The sequence below is a fragment of the Choristoneura fumiferana genome, chromosome 19 (genome assembly GCF_025370935.1).
Source record: "Choristoneura fumiferana chromosome 19, NRCan_CFum_1, whole genome shotgun sequence".
Classification (NCBI taxonomy): domain Eukaryota; kingdom Metazoa; phylum Arthropoda; class Insecta; order Lepidoptera; family Tortricidae; genus Choristoneura; species Choristoneura fumiferana.
Genome location: NC_133490.1, coordinates 2,318,377 through 2,331,454, shown reverse-complemented (window position 1 = coordinate 2,331,454; position 13,078 = coordinate 2,318,377). Strand labels below are relative to the sequence as shown.

The 13,078-nt window shown below is 36.1% G+C and overlaps 1 long non-coding RNA gene across 1 annotated transcript in view; it reads right to left on the bottom strand.

Annotated features, from left to right (window-relative positions):
* The window catches only part of LOC141438678 (uncharacterized), a 53,703-nt gene that overhangs the window by 24,998 nt on the left and 15,627 nt on the right, over window positions 1-13,078 (bottom strand). Inside the window, exon 2 of the long non-coding RNA XR_012452499.1 lies at window positions 4,516-4,553. This is a non-coding gene — a long non-coding RNA (uncharacterized lncRNA). The remainder of the gene's footprint in view (window positions 1-4,515; window positions 4,554-13,078) is intronic.

Below are 13,078 nucleotides of genomic sequence, written 5' to 3'. Positions count from 1 at the left end.
TCGGCAATGTTTTGTAGTTTGACATTATGTTTTAGTGTAACGATATAATCCTATGTAATATTATTAAGCTTGTTATTTTTAATGTATTGACATTGATTTACAAGTTTACAAGTAAACAGTTATAACGATTTCGACGAAAATATCTCGGGAAAATTCATTTGATTAATTTTCGTAGGTATTTTATTATTTCTCAAATACAAACTTAGCTTTATACTAAACTAGCTGTTGCCCGCGGCTTCGCCCCCGTTGTAGTTTTTCTGTATTTTCTTCCATAAAAACTTCTCCTGGCAGCAACGAACACAACAAAAAAAGAATTAGCGAAATCGGTGCAGCCGTTCCCGAGTTTTGCACTTAGCAACACATTTTACGATTCATTTTTATTTATAGAGAAGATGAAGTCAAAAGGATAATCCATTTCAAATACACCTAGTAAACACATTACAGAAACTAAATTTAGTTTTTAATTACCTATAATTATTATCTTAGTATTTTGACAGAATAAACACATAGTCTGGAGTCATTCAGTTTGTACTGATTTGAATTTTCTCGAATGACATTTATGTATATGTATACATAGGTACAATGATTTGCCAAAATATATAGAGAAATGAATGAGAAATGTCAAACTACATAGTTTAATAGCTAACATATCACTGCGGACCGTAAGTATTTCTTTACTCTCAAAAACAATAGGAAAACGAAATATCTACCATACAAGTTTACTAACAAAAACAAAGTGAAGTTCTAAATTGAACCACAACAACAAACCGCCTACACAACCGCAATACTTAAATCGCGGTGAAGAATAATCTCAATATTATCTCAGATTCCGTTACTTGAGTCATGAAATAAAAGAATCGGCAAATATTTATCTTATTTCCACTTCAAATCAAATTAGGTTCTCGTTTTTTTGCAATATAAATTAAAACATTAAGCAAGAATTTACAAAGTAGTGACTAATCTGTTTCTTTAATGGTTACATAACTACTTCTTTGATTGTACTGTACGACAGTTTTTGACGTTTAAATTTCGATTACTTCAACACGGTTTTTTTTTAAGTATCACGGGACTAAGGCATTACGTCAGTGTTCCAAGCGACAATATTATCCAATCAAAATTGTCAACATTTGTTCCAAGTTCAAACAAAGAAAGAATAAATCACAACAGTGCCAGCCTATCTCGAGCTTCCGCGCCCCTCCCTCGCCTACAAATATTGGTCAAAACACAGGGAGTACAAAGACTTCCCACGGCTCAACTTAAATTAGACCACCATGTCCTACATCTGGCTCCTACAAATTTCTTTTTCAACTAAAAAACGCTATGCAATTTGAATATAACTCTTAGAGCTTGCGCAATAAAGCCTTTGAAAGTATTTGGACGAGTTTTGAGAGCGAAAAGTTAAATTTGTTCTATTTTGTCTGGTTACAACATGGAGTTTCAAAGACGTTACCATTTTGGGTATCGTAATGTTATTTAATTAGGCAAATGTTTTCTTTTGATTTACTGTTCTTTGTTCGTCGAGAGTAGGTAGCCTAGTTTCGAAAGAACTCTAGAAAATTAGGTGTTTGTTTCGTAAGTCTAGATTAGGTATGAATTAGTATGAGGCTTGGAAACTGCTGATTCTAGAAATGCCAAATTTTAAGTTGTGCTTTGGGGCCGAATGTTCTCGAATGGAGACCGTGCGTCGGCAAGGGTAGCGTAGGACGTTTACCAACGAGATGGACGGATGACTTGGTTAAAGCCGCAGGTTCGCGGGGATGTAGGCCGCTTCCAACCGAAGCGACTAGAGGTCAGTTGGGAGGCCTATTGTTCAACAGTGGATGTCCTACGGCTGATATAATGATGATGATGAAGTTGCATTATTCATTGAAAATAATAAAAAACATCATGCTTATAGGAGTGAAAATGGATTAAATACATAAAAAATCGAAACCAATGAAGTTGTAGGGACACATGATTGCTTAGCTTGCGATATGGTTACGCCACCGGATACTAACATGTGTTTCTTAGTAATAAATGGAGTCAAGTACAAGACACTTTATTATTTGGAACAACCCACAAGAACCAGCAATTGGATTAACCCTAAAAAGTTATAGACCTTAAATACACAAAAGGTGTCTTTAAATTCTTTCTTGATCATTGGGTTACTCTGACTGAACCATGTAAAGATTTTTCATGGGTATTAAATATATTGACCCGGATAACTCACGTCTTAAATCGAGTTTAGCTTTTCATTTTTCATGGGCTTTTTTGGTTCAAAAGTGTAGTCGTGCCTTTGACGAGGCAGATGGCAATTCCAGTGCAATCGGCAAAACTACATGCTAGCTGTCATGTCATAGTGTGGTAGCTACAGTTCTTTATGTTGCAGTTAGAATGAAGCTTGTCTGCAGACTATACACTGATCTTTGGGGTGTAAAATACAGAAAAAAAAAATATCTTTATCGTAAAATTAACTCTCCGCGCGGACGATGGCTACAAACACACAATTTTCCTTCATTTCTCTCCGCGCTGTTTGTTTTTTAATTTTATCGGTATATATTATATGTATATGTAAAGATATATGGGATAAGGCAAATTCAAGAGTTTGTATATTAATAAAGTACATCCACATGATGTATAATTATTATAGTTTGAGCCATATTATAAACTATATATTTACAGGTACTTTACTCCGATATACATGACAATTATGGAGTAGGTATGTACATGTCATTGACCACAAACGCGAGATGTGCTTTAATCATCATCATCAACATATATATTATTGTAGATTATGGGGTATGGGATAATGCCCACTCTACGCACTATTACATATTCTGTGACACGGGCCCAATTCTTTAAATGCGGCGTGCCAATCATGATGATTGGGCCAAACCCCAAGAGGGAAGAGTGCTCGTACAATTTGCTGACGCTACCTCGCTAGGGTCTTTGACCTCTACTTTAGTAGCACTCTGAAACTAGGTATATAGATATAAGTATTTGCATGAAATAAAAAGGGACATGACGTGTACAGTCGAACTAACTGAATCATCTACCAGGGTAGAACCTTTGTTATCTAATGTCATGTTGACATCCCATACTTTCGTCACGTTACGGTAAGGTCTTATACATGTGTTACGTCAATTTCGTCAAATTTGGAAATTTTACAATTTGACATTTAGCAATGACTGTGAAGCTTTTATCTGTATGAAAAACCTTTCGTCTGCCGTGTGACGGATCCGTCCGGATTTTTTTCGATAATCACATATGGAAGTCACACGTGAGTAAAATAGATGCATAACGGTCTCATTTGGCATACCAAAGGTATATTTTTTTATATATTTGGCCATACAGTTAATAACCAGGTAGTTTGTATCAGTGAACTGAGCCTTCAGCTAAAGTTACACTGATTTTTTTTATTGCTGAACTAGTTTGGCTACTTGACGTTTAGCCAAAATTTACCTAGATACTAATTAAATTAGGAACCAAAATAATGCTAATATTGCAAAACTGATTTTGTAAGACATCACCTAACTTTTAGCTACTAGTAGGCCTTAGTTTTGTAGTCACTATAGTTATGTGACAAGCAACGAATTTTTTTGTTATTGTAAGTAAATCTTTTTTTTTCAGTAAAGGAAAATCAAGTAAAACAATTTGTATATGTTAACAAACATCATATTTCTAGCTTCCATCATCAAACTTTACTCAGCCACAGCAGCCATTTTGCAGCCAGAACATTATAGAGATCACACTCAAGCCAGTATACTTCATTTTTCATAGCAGAAACTTGAATGATCTAACGCAGTGATGTCAGTGCAAACAGTTTCGTAGACGCGGTATCTGGCAAATTCCTGAGGATTTACAGCTTGGATTATGGGATTTTACTATGTTTTAGTTTGGGCGTGTGGCGTAACTATGCTGCGATATGGTGTGAAAATGTTAAGGTTTTTAGATGAGTAAAAAAGGCTGTAATACAATATCTAATAAAATATATAAACATTTATTAAGATAAAAATAAATCAATAAGCAGAAATAATTAGTAATAGTAATATTGCACACTAAATAATTAAAATCTATATTAAAATAAATTAATGTGCACAATAATAAATTAAAATAAGACTAATTTAAAAATATTAATAAAAGTAAAACAAACTAATAACTAAACTATAACTAAAAGAAATTTGAAAAAGTATCCCCCCGCGGAATGGACCCAAAGATTCTGGCAGCATTTCCTCGCTATAGCAATGCTGATACGTTGTGCGAGGAAGCTGCCAGCTCTACGGTCCCCTGTGGTATCCGAGAGACGTTTGGATAATTCTTTAAAGATATTTTTTGCGCTGGGCACCCACGGACCTAGGGTCTCAAGCCCGAATGGAACAAAGTTGTATTCAGGGCCGAGACCTTTGTATTTGTTTGTTTTGAGTTTATATTGATATTAGGGTTAAATTAATCTTCAATGCATTAACTTTATCATCTGCTGCAATATTCCAAATAAATATTAAAAAAACTTGTATAAAATTAAAAAAAACTACTTACCAAAATAGTTGGAGAAGGCCATCAGCATATTGTTGATCCTGCAACAACAAAAAAAAACTTCTACAGGAGTACAGACAACATACCGGAGAATAATCTCACAACAAACGTCAGATAAAAATTGTTAGACAAAGCAGAAGCTGATCACGTCTTAACTTGAAATATCAATCCCTATTTTTTATGAATGAGTATAGTTATTTCTCTTACAAAACCTTTTATGTGTTTCATAAGCTTAAAATGTGATTATTCTACTCGCGGCCATGAGCCATTTAGGGGATGGCATGGGATATAAAAAGCTATTAAGAGGATACTAAAAAGAAACCCCTAAAGACAGGTGGGGTAAGGACAAGGGTCAAGGGGGAATGGGAGGAGTACCCTTACCGCGAAATATCTGACTTGTTTTAAACGTCTGGCGATTTTTTAATTCTTTTCCCCTTTGACGACGGTTGCGAAAGCCAATTTTGAAACATTAATATTATTTGTTTGTTGCCAAGAACTTCGTCCGGGCACTTTGATATCGTTATTCTTAAAAATATTGCAATTTTCTGGAATTAAAAGTATCCTGGTTAGGTCTTTATTCGAGAGTTTTTTCGGTTTGATTTACGTGGGCACATTTTTTTGACATGATAGAAGATTCTGTTAGTTTCCATGTTATATAATAGACGTACAGGACGTCTTAAAAACAATCCCGTTTTTCTATATCAGAAAAATATCGAAATTGGTCGAGTAGTTTAGGCGTGAATACGTAATAGACAGGCAAATGACTGGTTACTTTCGCATTTATAATATTAATTTACGCTTTAACTTTTGTGTATTTGTATTTAGATGACAGTTCTTCTTATCCAAAATATGCCTGTCAAAACTAAAACAAATGAATCACTGATATCTTAATTCATATCCTATAAGTATTTGTTGCCCGCTACTCCATCTGTGAAAACTTTTTTTATCGCTATCCCGCGGGAACTGTAGATTTTTGCGGGATATAACTATCCTATATCCTTACCCGGAAATCAAACTATCTCTATATTACCATCATCTTTGTTTCAGCGGTTTAGACGTGAAAATGTAAGAGACAGATGGACAGACAAAGTTATTTTTATCTATTATTAGTTTGGATAGCTTAATAAAATGTTGAATAATTGGAAAGCTCATGAGTGATCGATATTTATTTTGTTTGTCGTCATGTCTCGTCCCCTTACCGACACCGACATTCACGTAAATTCGTAACTGATTACGAATTCTATTTATTATTCGTAAAGCCGAGTTGTGACCCACTTCGGGGTCCTGTAATGAAGGACACCTGCTACGTTCTGTTGGAAATTATTACTATGTTTAAAATAAATAGGCAAAGTTGTCTTTACCCTCCGACTCTATGTTCTAAGTTTTTTATTAAGTCCTTTTTGTTTCGTATTACAAAGGTTGCTACAATATAATGTAAAGCTCTAAAGAATAATAAAGCTATTTGTTGTTATTTAGCTTATTTAATCTCCCTCATCTCGGCCTACATACGTCTCACTACTGCACAGGGTGAGAGGGCTTGGGCCGTAGTTCCCGTTCCAGTGCAAATTGGGAACTTCACACACCATTAAATTTCTTCGCAGGCATGTGCAAGTTTCCTCACGATAAATATTCTTATAGCACAACCAAAAATAAATGCTTGAAAATTAAATCTTTTTCATATCTCTGTATATATCATTAACTAATCTAAAATCACCCCGTACTGCATACATTATGTCTAAAAGCAGGGCTCTCCCTCCTTAAAACGTATTTCAGCTCCAAAAAGTAGTTCAGTAGGTTATTGTAACATATGTTGCAGTTACTAAAAAAGTCAACAAAAAACCATTACAATTTATTCTAAACCTAAACACCGAGCTCAAACAACCTCGCTGTCAATTTCAGTCGATCCACTCCGGGTGCCGGACATAAATCCTGGGTAAACTAACATGTCCCGGGGCCCTCGGTATGTCCGGGAGCTTGTCGAACATGTCCGGGACTTTTTTTAGTGTTGCTAGTCACACGGCTCTCAGTTCAGTAGCGTACAACCTCTAGTTTTTTTTGTTATTAACGTACAAGAGTTTTAAGCCGACCCGTTGAAATTAAAATCATTCAATACCTTCCGCCGCGTAACTTTGCCTAAAAGTTCATTGCCACTACTAGTACCACAAAAACTATAAAGGTATAATTCCAATAATTGAATAGGCACTATACCGTTAAGCGATTCGAACACAATTCGGGAGTAACGTAAAGTCGTCGCATAAAAAATGTATCTCAACAATGCGTCAAAACTGAGTATTAAGTAATGAACTTTTAGGCAGATTTATATGGCGCGTGGTATAATCTTTAATGCCATTGCTCCAGAGAAAACCAGCGTTACCGCACATAATGTGCGGCAACACATTGTCATGCTGAGTGGAAACCCATTATTGTAAGGTGCTGGTACTTATGGAGCCAAAATAAATCTTTCTTTCATTCCATTGTAAGTCTGTTTGTTTGTTACCTTATCGAAAATACAAACTGAGACATGGATGCACAGAAAAACCAGAAAAAGAGACCAGCACTGGGAATCGAGCCCAGGTCCTCAGCAATCCGTGCTGCATGCTATAACCCCTACACCACTGCTGGACCAGCAGCTGTTGTCTTGAGTCCCGGGGAAGGACATAGGATAGTTTTTATCCTGGAAATTTACATAATTCCCGCGGGATAGCGATAAATGTATTTACGCGGATGGCGTCGCGGGCAACAGCTTAGTAGATTCTTACCCCCTTATTCATAAACGACAATCAAACCTATTTTAGTTAAAATGCCGCTAATATTCGTTTGTCCTTATCTGTCACTTCGACATTTGTATTTGTTAGAAAGGGACAAAGCATTTGTTAGTTAACATAGGCTTGTTAAGTTTTATGAATAAGGGGGTTATACTATGCGGGTGGGAGTATCTAATTCATAAAGATATATTATACCTTTTCGAAATATACTCATTTCCTTACTTTTTCATAAAAAATATGGGAATCAATAAATAAAAAATATGGGAATGTGAATAGAATTATGAAAATTGACAAGTATTTTATGGCCTCACGATAGAAGTAAACAGAAAAATCGGAATTTCACTGAGTCACAAAAAATATTTGTTTTTTATATAAGTACTATGCAGTAGGTATGTAGTTATTTGCGCTTCTTTCTTTATTGACCGTTCATAATCAATCGCCTGTTTTATTACTAGTAAGTATCGAAAATACAAACTGAAACATAGACGCACAGAAAAACCAGAAAAAGAGACCAGCGCTGGGAATAGAACCCAGGTCCTCAGTATTCCGTGCTGCGTGCCATACCCCTACACTACCACAGGACAGGAGTACAGACACGAATTTTCGTGTGCACCACTCTTATTTAGTCACTTAAGCAGCGACACTAGCGACATCTATGTTTTTACTAGTAAGTACTTTTTGTTTTTTACATAAAACTGACCCGCGCTTGATCTTTACCTGATGAAATGTGCAAATGAGGCCAAAAGTGTATCTCAATAGTGATAAAAACATAAAGCATGTGTCGCACAGATGCAGATAAGATTAGTTTATCTCTTAAACACCACGCTTGCACTAAATCTTAGAACAAAAGGTTGCTCTATATCACGATTGCAAACCGGTTTTGAACCGGAACGACGCGGCCACAATAAAACGCGAATAGACAGTGACCGATAGTTGGCGCTTGTTTGTTAAAGGAGCGACCACACCGTTGCTCAAAATGCGGAGACGGTACGGAATCGCAGTGACGTGCCGTAAACGTCACGATTTTAATAAAAAAAATATTTTTTTTTCAGATAGTAAATAAATAAAATATCACCGGACAATTCAAACCAATTGACCTAGTCCCAAAGTAAGCTTTAAGCTTGTGTTATGGGTACTAAGCAACGGATAAATATAATTATATAGATAGATACATACTTAAATACATATTAAACACCCAAGACCCGAGAACAAACATTCGTATTTTTCATACAAATATCTGCCCCGACACGGAATCGAACCCGGACCTCTAGCTTCGTAGTCAGGTTCTCTAACCACTAGGCCAAAAAAAAAACATAAAATAATAGTAAAATCCATAAATTATTAGTGTCATTTTATACTTATGAACAATATAATTGATTATTTTGATTATTTATGTCATTGGAGCTAAATTGGTATTGTGAAAAAACAAATATTTTGAGTGGACAGCATGCGGTAAAGTCGTGACGCTTAAGATGCGTCTCAACCGGAGATGTTTAAGGATGTGTTGCGAGTAATATGTTTTTCATGAACCAACAGCATCGCTTCATTTATCTAGCGTCGATCCGCTCAGCTGTTTCCACCATAGAGGCGCTATGCGAGGATAAGTAAACGAAGAACACATTCCTCACAACACAGCCTCGCCCATCTTTGGTAGAAACGCAGCCTTACGGCACGTCACTGCGATTCCGTATTTTGAGCAGTGTGGTCGCTCCTTTACGCTTATATTTCACTGTCCCGAATTTGTACTTCATCATTACTATCATCACGACCATAAATAATGGTTGTACGTTGTTTTACAGACAACATTTTAATAGAATTTCGTTTAACAGTCATTTTTTATCATATTATTGTTTCATAGAATAATCAATACGCAGAACACTTACTTTGAAGAAATTTAAAACATTGATTTTTGTTATAAATATAAATTTTTGTTTGGATATTCATATCAAAGAATAACAAATCAAATATTCATTATTATCATATTATTTAGTTATTATAAAACTTATTAACAAGAAAAACATGCAATTCGTTTTCTGATGTGGTCGCAATTCTAACCTAACCTAACCTACTTTTCTAGTAGCGAGTCGTTTCTGACGAGGTCACTGTTCTAACCTAACCAACTTTTCTGGTAGCGCTTTCTAGCCTATTCTAACCCCCTTATTCATAAACGACAATCAAACCTATTTTAGTTAAAATGCCGCTAAAATTCGTTTGTCCTTATCTGTCACTTCGACATTTGTATTTGTTAGAAAGGGACAAAGCATTTGTTAGTTAACATAGGCTTGTTAAGTTTTATGAATAAGGGGGTTTCTCCTTATTGCGCTAAATGATGATCTTCGATATTAGTACGGATTACTTAGTACATGTATAGGTATTATGAAAAAAAAACTCGCCGTGCATTGTGTGTGTTTGTAACTGACACCTATGGATAGTGCTTTAACACCTAATATGGATCTCATGGTCTGAAATAAACGGTTTTTATTTTTTATTTTATTGTCATGGTCAAGCCATATTTGAATAGTGTAAGTCTGTTTCGGAGACCATTTTAAATTGACTTCAATTTAAAATTAGGGCTGTGAACAATGCTTCACTTTTGTATTTCCAAAATTATCTTTTCTTGACACAAGGCCACGACCCCTAAAGGGTTCGCAAACAATGTATGAAAGGGGTCCCAATTTAAAACGTGTGCGAAAATTGCATTTGGTAAAAATGTAACGTTAGGGTTTTTGTGAAATAGCAATATTGTTTCAGAGATTGTCTCACTTTAATGTTCAAAATCCTCACTAAGGTTTTAAATGCGAAAGTTAGTATGTCTATTAGTTTGTTTGGTGATGACAAAATATGATATGTATGATGGTCTTTCCGAAAGCGCTAGTAGTTAAAAAAAAATGACGTGTAAACGTGCCCATTGCGGCCTTTTTACTGAATAAATCATTTGAATTTGTTTATTTGTTGTCATATAAAAATTACAAATCCTAATCCATGGAAGAGGCATATGTCCAGCAGTGGACAAATATATGCTGAGAAAGAGAGGAGAAGAGAGAAGAAAAATAATTGACCGATTGACGTTCAGTTCATCTCTTTATTTTATTTGTTACATCCAGAAAATCATTCGTTACTTTTAATTGTTAAAAAAAACTCGAAGGTCCACAATTTTATTTTAATTTGACTGGGTGGCAAACGAGCAAGTGGCTCTCCTGATGGTAAGAGATCACCACCGCCCATAAACATCTGCAACACCAGGGGTATTGCAGATGCGTCAACCTAGAGGCCTAAGGTGGGATACCTCAAGTGCCAGTAATTTCACCGGCTGTCGGCCGGCTTACTCTCCACGCCGAAACACAACAATGCAAGCACTGCTGCTTCACGGCAGGACTAGCGAGCAAGATGGTGGTAGCAATCCGGGCGGACCTTGCACAAGGTCTTACCACCTGCAAAATTTGACAAATATTTCAGTTTTTTGGTATAAAGCCATTTATTTTTGCACAATTTGCAAAACAAACTTTAGAATTTACTAGCCCGTCAAAGTAAGTATACCATAAAAGTAAAAGCTAGGCCACGTCGCCACGAGCGTGTGGAAAAGGCTTTTTAGGATTAGGTCGTGTAAAGCCGGCTTTATAGGTTACGGGGGTCAACGCCCTTCTGGGACCGTGCGAACCAACACTACAGGGTTCCGTTTGGATCGGCTGCATAAAATTGTAATGAACCGTATTCTCTGGATGTTTTTTATTTCATTACTACAGTTTACCCGCAGCTTCGTACGCGTAACTATTCGATCTGGTAGTTACAACTGAAATTTTGTGATTTTACAAAATTCCCCTGCGAGTTCCCAAAATATACATCGTGGTCTGCAATGAGGTTGTGTTAAGAACAACTGTCCAAAATTTCCAGATTCTAAAGCATTAGACATTGTAGCATTTTCAAAATTTTATCCCTATCCCGTGGGAATATCGGGATAAAAAGTAGCCTATATGTTATTCCAGACCATCCGTTTTCACACACATACACACACACACACAAACTTTCGCATTTATAATATTAGTAGGATTAGTTGTTATGGTGATCTTAATATGAAGGTTCCAATGAATTCTAGTGTAGCTTAGTATAGGTAGGTTACCTGTAATAAGTTTATGTTAAAAGTTTAATTACCGACTGTATTTTTTGTCGTAAACGGCTGATCGTATTTGGATGAAATTTGATACGATAGCTGGACATCTTGAATAACACAATAGGTATATTTTTTATTCCGATGTTCAAACGGGATTGGGATATGATTTTGAAAACTCAACCGCTGGGTCAAGAGTCATTTTGGCACGGTTGTTTGTCAATTTTGGCATACAACGTCAATGAAAAGTGTAATTTTGGGGAATTACCACTAGAACTTACTAAAATACCTGAATTGCACGTGAAACCGCGGGTAAAATCTAGTATCGAATAAAATGACTTGAGTTTCAAATATAAGATAAATAATCAACAGTGTGACATCCCTGCTGACAGGTGACAAGTGGCTGCGACCGCAAATATAAGTTTGTGATTTATTATTATTGTTATGCAAATAACTCTGATTTATTTCTGTCAGCACATCGCCGTAACTCAGGCTGCGATTACGTGTTGCTGTCTCGCTTAGTCATCATAATATCCTCGTAAGAACCATCGCAATTTGAAACTTGTCAATAAAGAAAAGTTGAAATTTGCTTTGACATGTACTAAATTTAGTACGCTTAGCTTCACGAACATATTATAGCTTTTACCTGTATTAAAATTCTGGGGTCTTCCATATTTACAATCCTTATGTCGTGCGTCCTTTCATTAACGTTGCATATCGATCCCTCTCTTCCCTCGATCTTTCCCATTTTATGCCGAACAAAGATCATATCCGCGTTAGCATCTATAGTGTTCAGGATTGTTCTTTCTTTCAAATTTCATCCAAATTGGTCTTCCTACTCAAACTTATGCAACATTTAGTGACCAGAAAAACACACTCATGCACAACAAAAACACAGTAAAAACATAAATAGGAGAAAGAGGAAAATAAGATGATATTGTCTGTAGTGTGATGCCAAAAGGACTCACCTCATTATGTGCCGTAGCCCTGTAACCGGAGCTGCAGAAAAGTTATTCGTGAACCCCGGTGAGTGTGCACCCACGTAACCGAACGCGTAATTATTGCGGGAAAAGAAAAAAAAACTATATATATATATATAATATATATATATATTTAGTCGGTTTAGGATCAAAGAGTAACAAACGCACACGAATCTTTGCATTTATAATACCTACTAGCCTGTTACCCGCGACTCCGCCCGCGTAGAACTCGTTTATCGCTATCCCGCGGGAACTATGCAATTTTCCGGAATAAACTATCCTGTCCTTGTCCTTCTCCGGGACTCAAACTATCTATATACCGAATTTCATCTAAATCGGTTCAATGGCTTAGACGTGATGAAGTAACAAATAAACAGACTTGAATCTGAGGCAAAAGGTCCAGAATTCGAACTCCGATCAAACACTTATTTTTGGAAAATAGTTGTGATCGACAGATCGAAGGTCATTGGGGCATGGGATCCCCTTAATATTAAGTAGACGGCTTTATGCACGTGCATAATGTCCAACTTAAGATAAACCCTGCTTATTATGGTCAGCCGTACTGTTGTCAGCTCGTCTTACTTTGGTGAAATAAAACAACTGTGCTCCAAAAGAAGTTATTATTGAATCAAAGTCAAAATATCTTTATTCAGTTTATGGCTATAACAAGCACTTCATGAATGTCAAAAAAAATCATCCACCGGTTTAGGACATGT